This window comes from Gopherus evgoodei, chromosome 16 (genome assembly GCF_007399415.2).
Source record: "Gopherus evgoodei ecotype Sinaloan lineage chromosome 16, rGopEvg1_v1.p, whole genome shotgun sequence".
NCBI classification, from domain to species: domain Eukaryota; kingdom Metazoa; phylum Chordata; order Testudines; family Testudinidae; genus Gopherus; species Gopherus evgoodei.
Genome location: NC_044337.1, coordinates 26,523,707 through 26,543,050, shown reverse-complemented (window position 1 = coordinate 26,543,050; position 19,344 = coordinate 26,523,707). Strand labels below are relative to the sequence as shown.

General features: G+C 41.7%; 1 protein-coding gene across 1 annotated transcript in view; it reads right to left on the bottom strand.

The window, feature by feature from the left end:
• The window catches only part of GARNL3 (GTPase activating Rap/RanGAP domain like 3), a 159,677-nt gene that overhangs the window by 119,902 nt on the left and 20,431 nt on the right, over positions 1–19,344 (bottom strand). The gene's annotated exons all lie outside the window — the stretch shown is intronic.

Genomic DNA, 19,344 nt, shown 5'->3' with positions numbered 1-19,344 from the left:
TGCAGGAAGGGAGATTCTGGTCAAATATTAAGAAAAACTTTCTGAGTATAGGGATAATTAAGTACTGGAATAGGTTATCAAAGAAGGTGTGGAATCCCTGTAATCAGAGATTTTTTTTAAAGAACAAGGTAGAAAAACACCTGTCAGTGATGATCTATGTATATACATAGTCCTATCTCAGAGCAGAGGGATGGACTAAGATGAACTACTGAGATTCCTTCCAGCCCGTTACATTTCTAGGATTCTATTTAGCTAAATGATTTCATATCACTTTGGCCTTTTCTCACTGGCTCTCCCCTGGAACCACTGTGTTTTGATGGCCCTTTAACATTCTACTAAAAGAAACAACACATCTGGATGTATGAATTATAGCAAAAAAAACAGGTTTTTAAAACTCTCTTTACAAAGTTTTGCCTCCAGATTTCCTCCATTTATCTTTACTCTTCCCAGCACAACCCTAGAAGACTTTCAGTCATGGCCACCCATACTTTGGGAAGAATGGGGGACATGAGAATCCCACTGGAGTCCTTCACTGCTGCTTCTGGGTCAATTGCTTGGTTAAAGGAAATATTTAAAGTGACAAGAGTCCCTCTCTTCTACTTAGGAAATGTTTATGCTACTTCCACTGTGCTCTAAAGCCAGATCCCTCACTTTACCAGTGTACCCTGCAATGAAAACCCTATTTTCATATTTTGGTCTAGAATTTCGGCCAGAAGAAACATCCCACTCTGACTCTTGGGTACTTAATAGGATCTGCAGTCTCAGTTGTACCTGGCCTCAGTTGTACTAGGGCAGTACAAGATGCCTACATACTTTTGCACCTGTACACAGTGATCAGGCAAAATGGCTGTCCTTGTACTCCCCTGAAAACAAGGACCATTACACACTTGCTAACCCTTCTGAAGGGGCAGAGCCAATGCCTCAGACAGTTTCTCATGTGGCATTGAAGAACACATCCTGAACCTTTCCAAAGAGTAGTGCATGCCTGGAAGTATTGTGCCAGGCTGAGCAAATGCCTCCAGAAGTTCCTTCTGAGGACATGTGTCCCTGCAATGGATTGTGACATTAAATCACAACTGAACCCAATACGTTTCTTTCATCATTCCACGGTGTTTTTAAAGTATAATTCTTTTATCATTTGATGGCTGCAATAGTTCATTGAACACTTGCTATGGGAGTGCTATACTAACTATCCTTGCATCGTGAATACATTATGTGCAATTTACATTTAAGGAGGAACACATCAGAAGCAAGCATCTAATCATACAGTTGTAATGTACAACAAACTGGACATAGAAATACACCCCGATGCATCTCAGATTACAGATTAAAGTAGTATTGACATATATTTTTGATTCAGCTACTGACCAAGTAAGGAGACATCCACATAGTACATTACTATTCAATAATACTGGGGTTAATCACTGTTTTCTAAGGAACCATGAATGAGTTTGGGCTGATTCTGGCAGAAACTACCCCAAATTGCCTGTTCAGAATGCAAGCTGTGTGCGCCACTACTGCAATACAAAAGCCTGACAAAGGAATCTACGGCTTTCAGCAAGAATCCTGGGGCTTGGCTACTCCTGGCTATTAGCTAATTGCATGGATCAGCTATTAATAGGTTAACAAACTATTTCACTTAAACAAATTTTAACACATCATAAAACCTGCTTTAACTGGAATTTTCTTTATTTCAGAGGTATCTGGACTGTCCACAGAATGTTACAATTTTAAGGTCTGAATCTTGTGACCTACCAGGGCTATGACCAAAAGCCTGATGCCACTGGCGCCCACTTCTGACTGGTATTATATGAAGGTACAATTATATAATTGAAGAGAGTTTAGAAAAGTGCCACAAGAATGATTTGAAGACTAGAAGGCATGTATTACAGTGAGTAACGCAAGAACTTCAGTCTATTTAGTTTAAGAAGTAAAGAGATGACTTGATCACAATCTATAAATATCTACATGGGGAGATAATTTCTGAAAGCAGAGGGCTCTTATCTAGCCAACAAAAACATTACAAGAGTCAACAGCTGGCAGCTGAAGCTATACAAATTCAAACCAGAAATAAGATCCCACAATCAAGAAAAAACACCACATTGGTTAAAAAAACAAACCTGGCCTAGAGTGTCAGTAAAAGCATCTATAAAACTTATATATAACAAATGGAAGAAAGGGGAAGCTGATAATAATGAATATAAACTAGAATCTAGGAATCATAGAAAAGAAGGGCAGCAAAAAGATTCAAGGAGAAATCTATGGGCAGCAGATTTAAGGACAACAAGGTGATTTTAAAATATATTAGGAACAAAAGAAATTCTAACAATGGTATCAGTCATTAGTAGATGGAAATGGTAGAATTTAGAGATGTAAAATATTAAACAGTTAAATGGTAAGCATTAGTCTTATTGGTTAACCCACACTAACCATTAAGCCCCTGCCCGGCAGGCTAGCTGACCCCAGCTCTGGGGGCTGGCCAGAGCAGCCGCAGCTTCTCTCCCTTTAATCAGTTAACTGATTTAATATAATTTTAATAGTTTAAATGGCTTCTTAAATATTTGCATCCCTAGTATAATTATCAATAATAATGCAGAAATGTTCAATACATATTGTTTTTCTGTATTTGAGAAAATGTTAAATTATTTATTCATATCAGCTGATGACAATGACGAAATACCTTTCCATTTCAACAGTAACGAAGGAGGATGTTAAACAGCAGCTCTTAAATCCAGCAGAGAGGCTAACAGAGGGAGCTTGACTGGGATCTGTCTGAGAGGAGGTACGCTAAGTGCTGCATTGGGGGGCTGTGTTGGTGAGAATCTGAGTGTCTGTTGCGGGGACAATTTGTCAGTTTGACCATGTGCTTGATTGTTTGAAAAGTGTGAACTGGGAGTGCTTTGCTCCAGGTGGGCCTTGAGTGGGCCTAACTGTTATAAAAAGCCAGTCAGCTGCGAACCAGCTGAGTAGCTAACAGCAGAGAGACTAACAGAGAGAATTTGACTGGGAGTTCGCCTGGGGAGAACCCACTGAGGCTTTCATCTTGCAGGCTTCTCTGAGTAGTTACTGCAACTGCTTTGAGGAAGCTCTTAAAAGGAAGGTAATATGGATGGTGAGCAATCAGCTGTTTAGACCTTCACAGGATGTGCCATGTTCATCTTTCTTCCACAGGACAGAAATGACTTTGTCTGTACAAAGTGCAACCTGGTCTGCATATTGGAAGAGAAGGTTCAAGGTCTGGAGAAACAAGTATCAACCCTGCATCGCATACGAGAAAATGAAGATTTCCTGGATGGACGTCAGGATATGCTCCTACAGGCACAACATTCTGAAGATTCAGAGCAGGCTGCACAGCAGGGACAGAAGGACAGTGAAGAAATTTGGCAGCATGTGACCTCCAGAAGAAGAAAGAGGACCGTCCATGTACCAGCAATGCAGATATAGGTTAGCAACTGCTTTCATGTTCTCTCCACAGGTACTAATACAGAGAGTGGACTAGATGATACATCTGAGGGAAGGGAGCAGAAGGAGACTCCACCGATTGGAAGGCATGGGATGCACTGTCCTAGGGATGGGGGTTCCACGACCACCGCTCCCAAGAGAAGGAGGCAGGTGGTGATGGTCAGGGACTCCCTCTTCTGGAGGACTGAGTCATCTATCTGCCGTCCTGACCGGGAAAACCGAGAAGTGTGCTGCTTGCCAGGAGCTAGAATTCACAATGTGATGGAGAGACTGCCGAGACTCATCAAGCCCTCAGATCGCTATCCCTTCCTGCTTCTCCATGTGGGCACCAAGGATACTACCAAGAATGACCTTGAGTGGATCACTGCAGACCATGTGGCTCTGGGAAAATCATGGAACAGGTCCTCAAGGAATCAATTCTGAAGCACTTAGAGGAGAGCAAAGCATGGATTCAACAAGGGCAAGTCATACCTGACCAACTTAATTGCCTTCTATAACAAGATAACTGGCTCTGTGGATGAGGGGAAAGCAGTGGACGTGTTATTCCTTGACTTTAGTAAAGCTTTGACACGGTCTCCCACAGCATTCTTGCCAGCAAGTTAAAGAAGTATGGGCTGGGATGACTATAAGGTGGATAGAAAGCTGGCTAGATCATTGGGTTCAACAGGTAGTGATCAATGGCTCCATGTCTAGCTGGCAGTCGGTACCAAGCGGAGTGCCCCAAGTGTTGGTCATGGGGCCGTTTTTGTTCAATATCTTCATTAATGATCTGAAGGATTGCGTGGACTACACTCTCAGCAAGTTTGCAGATGATACCAAGCTGGGAGGAGTGGTAGATATACTGGAGGGTAGGGATAGGATACAGGGAGAGCTAGACAAATTAGAGGATTGGGCCAAAAGAAATCTGATGAGGTTCACAAAGGATAAGTGCAGAGTCCTGCACTTATCATGATTTTAAGAAGGCTTTTGATACATTCTCACATTGCATTCACAGAAGCAAACTAGGGAAATATGGAGAATCCCATGCACTGCTACAGATTAGGGACTGAATGGCTAGGCAGCAGTTCTGCAGAAAAGGACCTAGAGGTTACAGTGGACAAAAAGCTGGATATGAGTCAACAATGTGCCCTTGTTGCCAAGAAGGCTAACAGCATAAAACTTATGAGGAGAGGCTGAGGGAACTGGGATTGTTTAGTCTGCAGAAGAGAAGAATGAGGGGGGATTTGATAGCTCATCAAGGAAGATGAGCTATCAAAGGAAAGGGGGTTCCAAAGAGGATGGATCTAGACTGTTCTCAGTGACAGCAGATGACCGAACAAGGAGTAATGGTATCAAGTTGCAGTGGGAGAGGTTTAGGTTGGATATTAGGAAAAACTTTTTCACTAGGAAGGTGGTGAAGTACTGGAATGGGTTACCTAGGGAGGTAATGGAATTTCCTTCCTTAGACGTTTTTAAGGTCAGGCTTGACAAAGCCCTGGCTGGGATGATTTAGTTGGGGATTGGTCTTGCTTTGAGCGAGGGACTGGACTAGATGACTTCCTGAGGTCCCTTCCAACCATGATATTCTATGATCTTATGATTCCATGATATTTTGAAATGAGCAAGTCTGGATAATTTACACTCGTACATTTCTAATGAGCTAGACTGTTGATGATTTTCATTAAATCTTGAAATAGTGGTCAGATACAGAAGTCTAAAAGAAAGCGAGTGTTGAGCTATTACTTAAAAAGTACAAATGGGATGACGAGGTAATTACAGGCCTGTCAGACTGACAACAATCCCAGGCAAAAGAATGTGAAAGCCTGAAACAGGACTTGATTAATCAAGAAAAAAAAGTATAATTAATCCCAAAACATATTGTTTAAGGAAAGTATATTTTATCAAACTAATTTGATTTTTAACTTATGAGATTACAAGGTTGGAGGATAAAGATAACAGTATTGATTTAACAGACTTTTGTAAGAATTTTGATATAGTACCACATAACTATATGGCACATATTAAATGATTAAAAACTGGCTAACTGATAGATCTGAAAATGTAATTGTAACAGGGAATCATCTGCAATAGAGTGTATTTCTAGTGGGGTCCAGCAGGGATCTGTTCTTGGCTCTACCCTATTTAACATTTTTATTAATGACCTACAAAAAACCATAAACTCATCACTGATAAACAGGGGCGGCCCTAGACTAGCTGCCAGCAACTGGCACCCTAGGTGACCCATGCAATCGGTGTCCCCCACGCCCAAGCCCCAAGGACAGATCTAGGCTGAGGTTTTTGGTAAACTGGGAAACATTTTGCTCCTTTTTTCCTTTTAATGTTTTAAGTGTTTTTTTTTTAAAACAGAGACTTAATTATTTGGTTTGTCCATCTGTTTGTCTGTCCAACCAATGTTTCTGAGATCAGATAAAATAGAGACACGAAATTTTCAGAATAGAGTTGTACATGACAGCAAGATGATATTTCAGTCCAATTTCAAATAAAAATTCATTAAAATGTTAATTACCATTTTTATTATTACAAATCCAAAATCATCCGTTATGCTATCCTGCTTTAACTGCCATTACCACCACATTGAATATAGAAAGGAATAAGAAAACTCTTCAATGAACTTTAACCTTTATTTAAAAAACACTCTGAATAAAAAATACTCTGTGCTCTTAAAACATGACTTTTCTTGTTTTAAGTTTTGAAAATTCAGTCACTAGTTCTTTTAGATCCAATTTTCCAGCTATTTCATGCTCTACTGACATTGTGGCAAGTCCAACAAGTCTCTCTTGCACCATTGCTGAACACAGATATGTTTTTAAACTTTGAGAAGCTACATTCCCCACTAGCTACGGAAACTGACAAAGTTAAAAGAATGCAAAGAGCTATAAAAATGTTTGGAAAACCGTCTGAGTTTATTTTCACGAACAAACTTCAGTACTTCTTCAGGAGTGGAATGTTTCTTAGGTCATCTTGAAAAAAGCCTGAAGCTTACTACACAAATCTGTAGCATCAATGTCTTTTGAATTTTCATGAGTCAATGCTGACTCTCCGCTCTACATGAATTTCCGGCTATGCGACCTTGATGTATATTAGAGTTAGATGACACTAGCATTGCAGCTCTTGCCATTGGTGGATGTGTTTCATTGTGGCTGAGTTATTACTTATCAAAATTGTGGAGTGGGTCATCTTGACCTTATGTCGCAAATTGAAAAAAAAATCACTACAATATTTATTTTGCAGTAAATAAAAAATTTGACATATTAATAAATTCACAGAAATGTAGAGAAATGAATTATAATTCACATTCCCTCTGTGTGAGCACGGGAACTGAAATAATGGCATCTTCATTATTTTATTTGGGTTTTTTTCATTTTTTTTTTTTTAATTTAAATTAGATTTTTTTCCTCAAATTTGGTGTCCCTTTTAACTTGGCACCCTACGCGACCACCTAGTTTGCCTGTATGGACGGGCCACCATTGCTGATAAAGTTTGCAGATGACAAAAAGATTGGGGAAAGTGGTAAATAATGAAGACGACAGGTAACTGATACAGAGCCATCTGGCATGCTTGGTCAGCTGGGTGCAAGAAAACACCACATGTTGTAATATAACCAAATGTAAATGAATACATTTAGGAATCAAGGATGTTGGCCATACTTACCAGATGGGGGACTCTATCTAGGGAAGAAATGACTCTGAAAAAGACTTGGGAATTGTGGTGAATGGTCAGAAGAAAATGAAGTCTTAGTGCATGCTGTGACCAAAAGGCTAATTCAATCCTTGGATGCATAAATAGGGGACTCTTGAGTAAGAATATGGATATTATATTACCTCTTTACTGTAGTGGAATACTGAAAGCAGTTCTGCTGTCGACAATTCAAGGAGAATATTAATAAACTGGAGAGTGTCATATAAGTTAGAGAGGGTTCAGAGCAGAGCCATGAGAATGGTTAAAAGACCAGAGAACATACTTTACAGTGAAAGACAACACACTCTATATTTAACAAAGAGAAGGTTAAGGTGTGACTATACAGTTAATAAGTACCTACATGGGGACCCGAAATTTGATAGAAGGATCTTCAATATAGCAAAGATATAACAACCATCAACAGCTGGAAGTTGAAGCTGGACAAATTCAGACTAGAAATAAGGCACAATTTTGTTTTTAAAATAGTGAGTGTAATTAAACAATGAAACAACTTATCAGGGTCATGGTGGATTCTCCATCACTGGAAATTTTTTACCAAGATTGGATGTTTTTCTAAAAGATATGTTCTAGTTCAAACAGGAATTAACTGAGGGAAGTCCTATGCAGAAGACCAGACTACTTGATGATAATAGTCCTGTGCCAGGCTGGACCCCTCCATCTTGGATACCACCTGATGTGCTGGGGTCCCACTGGTTCTGCCAATTTCAGCAGCCTAAGTTTCCTCACCCTGTCTTAGTTGTGCCAGGCCCTCAAGCCTTCTCCAGCACATACACAGAGGTAGGAACACATCCAGCTGCAAACTGACACAGAGACAATGAGATCAGCTATGTGCAGGAGGAATCAAGCTTGGGGATTCACCCAGCACTCATGTGCACACCCCCTTTGGGGTGTAAACCCAAAATAATACTGTCTTGCACTGTAGAGAAAAATCTGCACAGCATAAGCTCATAAAAATCGCACTCTCTCTCAATGTAGAAAAAGAGAGATGCACAGCTTCTTGACCCGCCAGATATGAATTGCACAAACTGGGTTATGTTATAAACAAGAAATAAGTTTATTAACTACAAAAGGTAAATTTTAAAGTGATTATAAAGGACAGCAAACAGAACATAGCAGATTACTGAGCAAATAAAACAAAACACGCAAACTAACCTTAATACCCTCCAGAAACAGGTTACAAAATGTAATTTCTCACCCTAAATGTTGTTTTAGGCAAGTTGCAGAGTTTCTGTACCTTAAAGTTCCAGTTATTTCACTTTACAGACTGGACCCATCTCAGCCTGGACTCAACCCTGCCTTTCCCTTAAGGTGCTTTTAGCAGTCTTCCATCCTAGGCAGGCAATGGAGGACAGTCTTGTTTGCCTTACTCTTCAGCCTTAAATAAAATTTACATAAGGCAGGAAGTTTTTGTTTCTAGTTGAAAAATACCAGCAGTGTCCAAGGTGGTACGCCATACCAGGTGACATCAATAGATGACCCTGCAGTGTTAAAGCAACATCCCAGGAAGCTCCTCAGGAAGGTGGGAGATTAATATCTCCAAAGTTCTATTGTCCTTCTTAAATGACTCATTCGGGCTGACTGCCTACTATCTGGTGGGCATTCCTCCAAACACACACACAGTCGTAATTGTTACATAATAAATATTCTACACTTTAGATACAGAAATGATACATGCACACAAACTGGATAAACACATTCAGTAGATCATAACCTTTTCATTGATACCTCATGTGACCCATCTTGCATAAAACATATCTTAGTTATGCTATATTCATATCATGACAATATTTCTGTGAAGAATATAGGGTAATGTCACAAATCCCTTTTTCTGGCCTTAAAAATCTATTAATCTAATAAATAAATATGAATAGGATATGCATTCTGTGCCATGTTGTTAGGAGTTCTAAAACAGAAATTTTAATTATAAGGCAGAATAGATCCTGTAGATTATTTTGAGAGATTTCTAACATTACACATTTTTCTCACTTGTGGACTTAAGCATCAAACTCCCACTTTATGTACCTAGAGACCAACATTTAGGCACCACTGGTACTCACAAGCCCTGTTCAGCTGCCACATAATCCTGCAGGCACCTAAACTCCTTAGAAGCCAAAGTTTCCACCATTAACGTCGCTGAAGTGCTTAACTTTTGGCAGCTGGGCATGTACACAGCCACGTAAGTCCTGATACCACTCAACAGCTTAGCACCTAACTCAGGCCTAAGCCTAAGCCCCACTGGGACCCACAAAATTTGCACTTCCCTGGTTATCTTGCCTTCAGGACTCAATCTGGTAGGTGTGCTATGACCTATTTGCTATGATAATGGTGCTTAACACCCCTCCCGCATTTATGATCTTTAGCTTAGTGGATAGAACACTCACCCAGGATTTGGGAGAACCAGATTAAATTCCACTGTGTATACATAATTAAATATTAATATGCACCTAGACTGGAGCATCTATAGGCAGACATCTTGAAGAACCACAGTTACTGCACACCATTACTCATTGCCTTTAAGTAGCAATATGAGTTAGACACAATCAATGTCTCCGTAAACCATTTGTAACCATAAATGTTCTCAACATTTTGAAGAATGAAGACGTTAGAGTATTTGGAAAAGAAATCAATTTCAGTAAGAGTGTGTGTTGGATTTTTTGTATGGATTTAAACTAAAGGTTTTTCTCTTTGCAAATAGGAGGGATGAGGAAGCCCTCTCAGTTTATAGCTCTGATAACACGTCCTAAGAATCAGTCTTCTTTGGAATATCTTGAATAAAGTATATCCTTACATTCTTTTATACAACCAGTTAGTTCTCTTTCTAACATTAATATCTTATAGAGTTCATTTTATTGAGATAAAGATTATGTCCATACCAAACTGCTGTCTGGCACAAATAGGATGTCTCTTGTTCTGTGAGACAACACTCTTGTTGTTTGCCTTAGAACCAAATGGTTTCTAGTTTTATAACTTACCATTTGTAATACACTGACAATATGCCATTAAAGATACATATCAGATATTCTATATAAAGCACAATTACTAATACATAGATATTTAAAACACAGTATAAAAGAAAATAGTACTGAAGTTAAACCAAAATAGAAGTTAAAAGCTGCATCCCAGAATGTGTGTAGTAATTATTTATAGCTAAGGAGGTGTCATTCTCTTTGACACTTGGAGTAGAATTCACAAGAGGGACTTAGGCACTGTAAAGTTAGCAGGGAGCTGTCTAGGATAGTCAACAGGAAATGTTGAGGAGAGGGGTGTGGCCTGGGCGGGGGCCCTCAAAGGGAGCTAGGTCTCTGCCCTTTGAGATTCACAGCAGGGAAGCCTGTCCTGTATTAGGGGCCTCAGCCAGGTCAGTTATTTTGAAAGAAAAACCAAGGTGATAGAGCCCATACTTCTGACCTTTAGCCCTGTGGTCAGAGCACTCACCCAGTATGAGAGAGATCTGGGTTCAATTCCATCCTCTGCCTGATGTGGAGCAGAGATCAGAATTTGGGTCATCTACCTCCTGGGAGAGGGGGCTAATCTCTCAACTAAGGGTTATGTTAGGGTGGGTTTCCTGCAGTCTCTATTTAAAAAATCTAACAGCTTCAACAAATAAATATTGAATAAGGCAGGGAGTCTGGAACTTGGGTCTCCTACCTCCCATATGAATGCCCTAGATCACTGAGCTATGGAGTCATTCTCATGCTCTCTGTTCCTTCTCTACTGCAAAGCTCCATGGCAAAGAACTCTGAAGCAGAGAGGAGGAGGACAGGTAGTGGAGCACCCACAGGGATACATTCGAAGAGCCATAGTTACTGCACAGGGTGAGTAACCATTTCTTCTTCTTCCCTACAGGCACTCTATGCTAAGTCACTACCAAGCAGTACCCTCTAGGGAGGGGCGGGGCTTTGGAGTCGAGTCCAAGATTGAGGACAGTACAACAGATAATATCATATCAGAAGCTGAGCCTTGGGTAAACACATAAGTTTCAGAAAGGTATGAATGGAGGTACAAGTTGCACCTCTACATATTTCTGTGATTAGAACATTCCTAAGAAAAGCTATCGAAGTAGAAAGGGATCTTTTGAAGTGAGTTAATACTTTAGGAGGAGGTGACAGATCATGAGACTGATAACAGGTAATGGAGCCAGATATCCATCTTGAGAGTCTGCTTGGAAACTGGAGATCCAATTCTGTCCACAATGGAAAGAAATAATCTGGGAGATTTTCTAAAGGATTTAGTCCTGTCCAGGTCAAAAACTTCTGACACCGAGTGTACATAATGCCACATCTTTCCCTTATTCGGATGTGCTTTAGGGGAAAAAATGGAATGTGGATAGGTTGGTTTATGTGAACATCCAAGGATACCTTTGGTAAGAACTTGAGGTATGGTTGTAATATGACCTTATCTTTAAAAAATACTGTGAATGGAGGCTATGCCATCAGAGCCCTTCTCTCTCCCACTCTTCAAGCAGAAGTAATAGCTATGAGAAAGGAGGGAGCAGGTAGCCATACTTTCAAAAGGAGGGGCCTCACAAGGCATGTAAGCACCAAGTTGATGTCCCAAACTGGAGTAGGGCATGTGACTTGTGGAAAGAGGTTCCCTAGTCCTCTGAGGAAATATAATCATTGTAGGATGACTCAGCATGAAAAAACCCTCCACCATAGGATGGAAAGCTGTAATAGCTGCCAAGTGTACTCTAACCTCGCTCAGAGACAACCCCGTCATTCTTAGATCAAAAATGTAATCTGGTATATCTGACAGCAGAGAGGAATTAGGTGAAAGATGTCAGTAGCAGCAGTGACTGAATCTCATCCACATTTGCAGGTAGGTATTGGGGTGGGTTGTTTCCTACTACATAATAGCACTCTCTATCATCCTCAGAACAGATTGATGTTTCTAGTCCTGCAAACCAATTAGCCATGACTTGAGTCAAAGAACCGCAAGGCTGGAGTGAAGACTTTGACCGGCATCCAGAGAGAGAAGATGGGTACGGTTCGGAGAGTGATCAGTCAAGCCATAGCAAGCTTGGTGAGGTAAAGGAACTATGTTTGTCTCGGCTATGTCGGAACTACGGCTGGCCTTGTCTTTCCTTACTTTGATCAATACTTTGGATATCAAGGGAGCTGGGGGAATGCCTACAGGAGTCCAGTGAAGGAAGAAAGCATCTCACAAGGAGCGCCAACCTAGTCCGCCTCTCAAGCAGAACTGGAGCACTTCTTGCTCTTTACTGTGGCAACTAGATCTATTTGCAGGATACCCGAGCCTCAAAATATGTAATGGAGTGTAGTGGGATCTAACTCCCATTCATGATCTTGTAAGAAATGCCTGTTGAGAGTATCTGCTGTGAATTTTTGCACACCTCTGCTGAGGTGTAAGCTGCTGAGATGTTGGTCTGATTTCAGATCAATTCAAGAGCCTCACTGCTTTGGGCACAGAGGGAAGGTGATCTTGCATCCCCTTGACAGTTGATATAGAACATGTATGAAATGTTGTCTGCCACGATCTTCATATATTTGTCCCTGATCAGTGGAAGGAAACAGAGACAGGCATTTCTGACTGCTCGGAGTTCCAGTAAGCTGATATGCAGGACAGATTCAGGAGATGACCACCTGCCTTGAGCAGTGTGAGTGTCTATACGGGCTCCCCTTCCCGATAAGGAGGCATCTGTTATTATTAGCGTTGAAAATGGTTGAACAAAAGGGCTCCCTGTGCAAACATTTTGAAGGTCCTTTCATCAGTTGAAGGATTTTTTCCACAATGAAAGGCACTGAGAGAAATTTGTTCCAACTGTGTTTGTTCAGCAAATAAACAGTGCTGAGCCACCCCTGGAGGTTGTGCATGTGAAGTCTCACACGGCTTATCACAAAAACACCAACTGTCATATGCCCCAACAGCTCTAGGAAGTTTTTGGCCAATGTTTGTGGTCTGATCTGGACTCTACTGACTAAGTTGGATAGAACTATGAACCTGTGCAGAGGGAGGTATGCTTTGGCTGCTATTGCATCCAAGTAAGCTTCTATGAACTCCAAACTTTGTGTGGAGGTTAGGGTGGACTTTTGGATGTTTAACTAAGTCCCAGTCTGAAAAATAGATCTATGGTTCTTTGCCACCACTGAGAGAACTTTTGAGAACACTTTGGTGCTGAGGAGAAACCAAATGGGAGCATCCTCTCTTGGAAATGCTCTTTACCCAGAGCGAAGTGGAGGAACCTTCTATGGGAAAGGTGAATCACTATATAAAAGTAAGTGTCAGGGGTTGAGAACCAATCCCCTTGGTCCAGTGAAGGAATTATTTCTGCAAGAGTTGCCATCCTAAACTTCTGAACCTTTACAAACCTGTTGAGTAATCTTAGATCTAGAATGGGTCTCCAAGTGCCATTCTTTTTCAGAACCGGGAAGTATCTGGAATAAAACCCCTTTTCTGTGTGTTGTGTAGGAACTGGTTCTATAGCACCCTAATTCAGGAGAGAGCCTATTTCCTGTCACAGAAGGTGCTCATGAGAAGGCTCCCTGAAGACAGATAGGGAAGTGAGGTTGGATGGCGGGAGTGAAATAAAGCGGATGGAATTTCTTGTTGAAATCATCTTGGCACAAGTGAAAAAGATGGTAACTGAAGTAAAGGGAGACAAGCAAATGGTTGCAGTAGGTATTAACACGAATGGTAATCAGCACTTCAACCACCCCATCAAAATTGATGTTTCTATGTTGTCAGTGGTGAGGTCAATGCCTCAGAGGTAGATGGTCTCCTCTTCTGGAACCGTTGTCTCTTACATTGGGGTTTGTAATATCTCTGGCAGGAAACTGAGCGAGACAAGATCTCTGCACTATCCGGGACTTACTGAACTTTCTTTTCTGTGCAGGCGTGTAAATTTGCAGAGAACGCAATGTGGCCTTTGATTCTTTTAAGGTATATAGAGACTCATCAGTCTTTTCTGCAAACTGCTTCGATCTGTCAAAAGGAAGATCCCTCAACTGTATTTTGGACTTCCCTCAGAAACCCCAAAAGCTGAAACCAGGACCTTTTGCTGAAGTTGAACTGTTTGCTTGCCTTGCACCAGAGATTAACCAAAATCTGTCTGTTCCCCTATGACCAGCTAGCAGCTGGGCCGCCCAGAGGATTCAGGGGGCCTGGGGCAGGGCTGGGTATTCAGCAGCAATTCAGTGGTAGGTCTCTCTCAGATGGCAGCGGAAGCAGTAGAGCAGCCTAAATTCCGCCAATCGCGGCTCCCCCCCCCACCACCACTTGCGGCGCTTGTATTCACCAGGCGGCGCTCAAAGGCTTCGGCAGCAGTTCAGCGGCGGGTCCTTCACTCGCTCCCAGTCTTTTGCTGCACTGAAGGACCCGCTGCCGAAGACCCGAAGTAAGTGAAGGGCCCGCTGCGGAAGTGCTGCCGAAAACCTGGAGCGGTTCGCAGGGCCCCTCTGGGGCCCGGGGCAAATTGCCCCACTTGCCCCCCACTCTGGGAGCCCTGGCTAGCAGCACAATTGACAAAAGAGTTCTTTGTGTCAGTAACTACTATGAACACAAGAGAAGATTCACTTTGCTTGCAGCTCAGCAGTCAGAATAAAAAAGAAAGATTAAATGCCGAGCAGCTGTACTTGCATCAAAGGGGTAACTTCTGTTTCCTGGGAGTCAACTGACCAGTCTTAGGATAGAAAGGACACCATTCCATGCAATTGTGGGATAGCAGTAGCAGACTCTCAGGACCCAAGTCTGACAGACCTGGGTCCAAGCTGTGTTCATACTGCAAAATGATAGAGTTTGGACCCGAGTCCCTGTGGGGCCAAAGCTTGCATCCTCTATTCGTGCAGAATCCTGGGACCTGGAGCTGAGTCAGACAGATTGTGCGTAGATGAAGGGGGAATTTGGGTTCAAGCTGAAGTCTGAGCCTGGGTTTACATTGCAGTGTAGGCATACCCTTGGACTACTGTGTTAACTCTTGCACTCTCAGTCAGACTATTCATTTCATCTATACAACCAAAAACACAGTAGCAATACTACAACTACTGCAACTACAAAGAACAAAGAAGCTGCACACCACCACATCAAGAAGCGGCAATCTTCCAGCCCAGCACTGCTTCTACAACATAATCACATTACCCAATACTTTGACATGCACTGATGAAATGAAGCACTGCATTTAATTTTTTATTGTAAAACTTTTAAATCGGATACCAAAATGCTATTAAGTATCAGAGGGTAGCCGTGTTAGTCTGGATCTGTAAAAGCAGCAAAGAATCCTGTGGCACCTTATAGACTAACAGACGTTTTGGAGCATGAGCTTTCGTGGGTGAATACCCACTTCCTCAGATGCATGTAATGGAAATATCCAGGGGCAGGTATATATATGTGTGCTAGCAAGCAAGCTAGAGATAACGAGGTCAGTTCAATCAGGGAGGATGAGGCCCTGTTCTAGCAGTTGAGGTGTGAAAACCAAGAGAGGAGAAACTGGTTCTGTAATTGGCAAGCCATTCACAGTCTTTGTTCAATCCTGAGCTGATGGTGTCAAATTTGCAGATGAACTGAAGCTCAGCAGTTTCTCTTTGAAGTCTGGTCCTGAAGTTTTTTTGCTGCAGGATGGCCACCTTAAGGTCTGCTATAGTGTGGCCAGGGAGGTTGAAGTGCTCTCCTACAGGTTTTTGTATATTGCCATTCCTAATGTCTGATTTGTGTCCATTTATCCTTTTCCGTAGAGACTGTCCAGTTTGGCCGATGTACATAGCAGAGGGGCATTGCTGGCATATGATGGCGTATATTACATTGGTGGATGTGCAGGTGAATGAACCAGTGATGGTGTGGCTGATCTGGTTAGGTCCTGTGATGGTGTCGCTGGTGTAGATATGTAGATAACACCAGAAGAAAACAACATACCCCTAGAGCCCCGACCAGGGTTATTCTATCTACTACCCAAGATCCACAAACCCGGAAATCCTGGACGCCCCATCATCTCGGGCATTGGCACTCTCACTGAAGGACTGTCTGGATATATGGACTCTCTACTCAGACCCTATGCCACCAGCACTCCCAGCTATCTCCGCGACACCACTGATTTCCTGAGGAAACTACAATGCATTGGTGACCTCCCAGAAAACACCATCCTAGCCACCATGGATGTAGAGGCTCTCTACACAAACATCCCACACACAGATGGAATACAAGCTGTCAGGAACACTATCCCTGATGATGCCACAGCACAACTGGCTGCTGAGCTCTGTGCCTTTATACTTACACACAACTATTTCAAATTTGATGACAATGTATATCTCCAGATCAGTGGCACTGCTATGGGCACCCGCATGGCCCCACAATATGCCAATATCTTCATGGCCGACCTGGAACAACGCTTCCTCAGCTCTCGTCCACTCACACCGCTTCTCTATCTACGCTACATTGATGACATCTTCATCATCTGGACCCATGGGAAGGAGACTCTGGAAAAATTCCACCATGATTTCAACAGCTTCCACCCCACCATCAACCTCAGCCTGGACCAATCTACACGGGAGGTCCACTTTCTTGACACCATGGTGCAAATAAGTGATGGTCACATTAACACCACCCTATATCGAAAACCCACCGACCGCTATGCCTACCTTCATGCCTCCAGCTTCCATCCCGGGCACATCACACGATCCATTGTCTACAGCCAAGCACTGAGGTACAACCGCAACTGCTCTAACCCCTCAGACAGAGACCAACACCTACAAAATCTCCACCAAGCATTCTCAAAACCACAATACCCGCATGAGGAAATAAGGAAACAGATCAACAGAGCCAGACGTGTACCCAGAAGCCTCCTACTGCAAGACAAACCCAAGAGAGAAACCAACAGGACTCCACTGGCCATCACATACAGCCCCCAGCTAAAACCCCTCCAACGCATCATCAAGGATCTACAACCCATCCTGGACAATGATCCCACACTTTCACAGGCCTTGGGTGGCAGGCCAATCCTTGCCCACAGACAACCTGCCAACCTGAAACATATTCTCACCAGTAACTGCACACCACACCATCATAACTCTAGCTCAGGAACCAATCCATGCAACAAACCTCGATGCCAACTCTGCCCACATATCTACACCAGCGACACCATCACAGGACCTAACCAGATCAGCCACACCATCACTGGTCCATTCACCTGCACATCCACCAATGTAATATACGCCATCATGCTATTGTAATTTAAGGTACCAAACAAGTTTCTCCTGTTAAACACCAGACTGTGTAAAGTTTAAACTATGTACTCATGGAAAGGAGACATAAGCTAATCTGGGTAAAAAAGAGATAAATAGTGAGACTTAATTTAAATGTAAGATTCTTAATAGTCTTTAATTTGCCTGTCTCAGGACCACTCCTTAAATAGCATCTTTTAAATAGCTGAATTTAAATATTTCTTTGGTTTCTTAAGACTTATATATGATGACCTTTGATCATATATAAATTGTTTAACCATGATAAACCAAACACAATTCTCTAACCCTTAAACCCAAAATTCCTTGTCCCATATATACAAACTGTTTTAGTGCTCAATGATACATTAAGGCAGGACTCTACTGATTTGGGAACTAATATACTTTGATCCTATCTTATGTAGAGAAGAGTGTCCCCACCAGAGAGGGCCCAACTCTTACAGTGTAATCTCCATTAAAAACTCTCCATAGATACAAATACAGAAGAGATTGCAACTGAAGTAATTGAAGCATTATTTATTGCTTATACTCTGTTTTTATTTTATCTTATTTTCTCCCTTTCATTAGTAATAAACTAATCCTAGTTAATAATTGCAATTATTTTGCTTATCTGTAGTTGTGCTGTCCCTAAAGCATAGTAAGAACCCCATCTAACTAAAATAATGAGTCACATCCCTGAAATGGCATTAAGAGAAACAATTATTGTTTTTTGTTTCTCAAGATAATAATTTTTTAGTAATTTTTAGGATGTTACTTGGTGCTCAGTATCTTAACACATCCCTTTCCACCACACAAAAGGTATTTTTTCAGTAATGCATGCTAAGCAACTGACTTATTGAGATCATCCCAATGCCCCTATAGCTTCAAAAATGAAAATTATTATAGAGGGCAATATTCCTCTAGGTGTAGATAGCTAATATAATGCCCTCTGCAGCACTTAAATCCTATATTGAGGCAATGTTGGGTGACGGCAGTATGGTGGCTCAGGTGAGGTTGATAAAGAGAATGGTTGTCCACATGGGATCAGCATGAAGGGCAGGGCTGGGGGATTATAACAGAACCTGTTCAAATGGTCTGAAAGATTCAAACACCCTTGTTTTCTTCCTTTCCCCAACTCGTCCTTTAACATCCCCATATTAGGCCACTTTTCTTCAGAACAAGCAGGTCCTGGACACAACTCTCTCCTGAATCTATCCGTTCTGATCCTGAAATTGTTAAGTAAAAGAGAGAAGGATTCTGCAAAGCAACATGGAGGCTGTCTCTGCACCACTCTCGGCCCCTACTAAGGAAGGAAGGATCTAGCTTGAGTTTTGAATTTAGATTGCCCATGATGTGTCATATATGGCCAGCCAGGCCGATATAAAATACATAGATTTAAAATTAAATATACTGACTCACATGAGAAAGTTTGGGGATAGAAGTAGCAGAGTTGGAAGTAGGATTATACCTTGATCAGGATTCTATATCTCGTCTCAAAAAGGTAGGAAAATAATTTTATATCAAGAACATAATTTCTAAGATTCTACATTACACACATGCAACTATACTAGATCAGATTCTTGGTCACATTAGTCATCCAATCCTGCATTATGACTCTGGTACAGGTTTACATCAGATGCTTCAGCAAACTCCCACCCTCCCCACAGTAATGTATGCAGCTAATTGTGAAATGATTAGTAAGGGGCCCTTTTCTGCCCCAAATTCACCAATTTATATTCTACAGTGTAAAGCTCGGTTATCCTTCACTATATCAAATATCTATTTTTAGAGTTAGAAGACAGAGGAACCAGACATATCCATGAACGCTTCTGAGAGGAAAGTGCTCTGACAATACCCAATCACTGCAGCTGAATAAATTTCCTCGCACTGAATATCAACCTTGTATATTGAATTAATGACCTCCTGAGGTCTCTTCCAACCCTAACCTTCTGATACAACACTTCAGAAATTTGAAAATGCCGTTATTTAATCGATTGATCTTTGAATAGGAAAAGGC